The sequence below is a fragment of the Branchiostoma floridae genome, chromosome 5 (genome assembly GCF_000003815.2).
Source record: "Branchiostoma floridae strain S238N-H82 chromosome 5, Bfl_VNyyK, whole genome shotgun sequence".
NCBI lineage: Eukaryota > Metazoa > Chordata > Leptocardii > Amphioxiformes > Branchiostomatidae > Branchiostoma > Branchiostoma floridae.
The window spans coordinates 3926754-3927965 of NC_049983.1; the positions used below are offsets into that span (position 1 = coordinate 3926754).

General features: G+C 52.1%; 2 protein-coding genes across 3 annotated transcripts in view; both read left to right on the forward strand.

Moving 5' to 3' along the window:
• Positions 1 to 1212, forward strand: part of LOC118415594 (probable ATP-dependent RNA helicase DDX60) — a 58211-nt gene that overhangs the window by 10279 nt on the left and 46720 nt on the right. The gene's annotated exons all lie outside the window — the stretch shown is intronic.
• LOC118416647 overlaps positions 7 to 1212 on the forward strand; it is a 3409-nt gene continuing 2203 nt past the window's right edge. For both annotated transcript variants that reach the window (XM_035821818.1, XM_035821816.1), the window contains exon 1: positions 7 to 803. The gene's annotated coding sequence lies outside the window, so the exon portion shown is untranslated. The remainder of the gene's footprint in view (positions 804 to 1212) is intronic.

Genomic DNA, 1212 nt, shown 5'->3' on the forward strand with positions numbered 1-1212 from the left:
TGTAATCAGTCTATCTGCATAATTCATCTCAGTTCGGGTAACGATGTTAGCCAGACCTTGGCCGCATGGGGTCGGCGTCATTGTCTCTTGGTGATGTCGGCATTTCTCAGTAACCAGTGACATCCCTAATTGATCTGAGTTGAAATGCCGCCGTGCTAATCAATGCCAAAAACATCCCAGCCTTTGTTTAGTACCGACAGAACTCCGTAGGTGGCCCGGCCGCTGGCACGGCAAGGTGCTACGGTACAAGCGGTCATTATAGCAGCTCATCTCGGAGCGTATGCATCGCAGACTTTTCGCTCTGAAATTTTCTCTGAAACTTTCTGAGTTTTTGCTCACGTCTTTTCTCTAACCTTGCCGGACGATTTGAACACGCTTGTTCCTAGTTTCGTTTTGCTGGCCAAGCCGCTACTTAAACGCCCCGTCGGCGGAAACCTCTTCCCGTCCAGCGGAGCCAGCGCGCCAAGATCCCGGACACGCCGGACCCGTCCCCGGAGCCAGTCAGTCAGGTCCCCGTCGGATCATTTCTCGGTGCCGGTCAATCACGTCCCCGCTCCGTGATCACTCCCTACAGAGCCCTTGTGAGCCCCCCAACATAAGACAGAATCTACGCGGTCACAAGCCGGATTTCCTCCGAACTCGTTCCTACAAACCGGCGGCAGCGCTTCGACAGTGCTCGGACAACGTACTCCCAGGCCGTTGACTGCCTGAACTTATCCCGTCTTCAGCTCAGAGAGGCGAACATCCGGTCAGCACCGATCAACTAGCCGAACCTTTCTTCAGTGACCAAACTCAACTCCACGGTGAGCTGCCATATTGTTGTATCTTGTTACAAACTTGTACTTTCATGGATACTTCAACTACGAACATTGCCATTACCGGACACTCTTTTGTATCCCGACTGAAGTCATTTGTCCGGCGTCGTACTACGACAGCCTCCGGACGAGCAATTTGTCCTGATTTTTGGGTATCTAACGTAGACATTCAGTTTCATGGCGTGCCGGGCTGCACCATCCCAAAATATTACGCTAGTGTGCTCCCGATTCTGCAGCAAACCAGTCCTCACATTGTGTACGTAGAGCTAGGGCACAACGATATCTGTAGACGCCAGTGGGCTCCGGAAACCATAGCTCATGATCTAGTAGCTTTAGCACGTAAAATCTCTGAAATCCATTCAGTCCGACAGGTGATCCTAGCCGAACCAATCTGGCG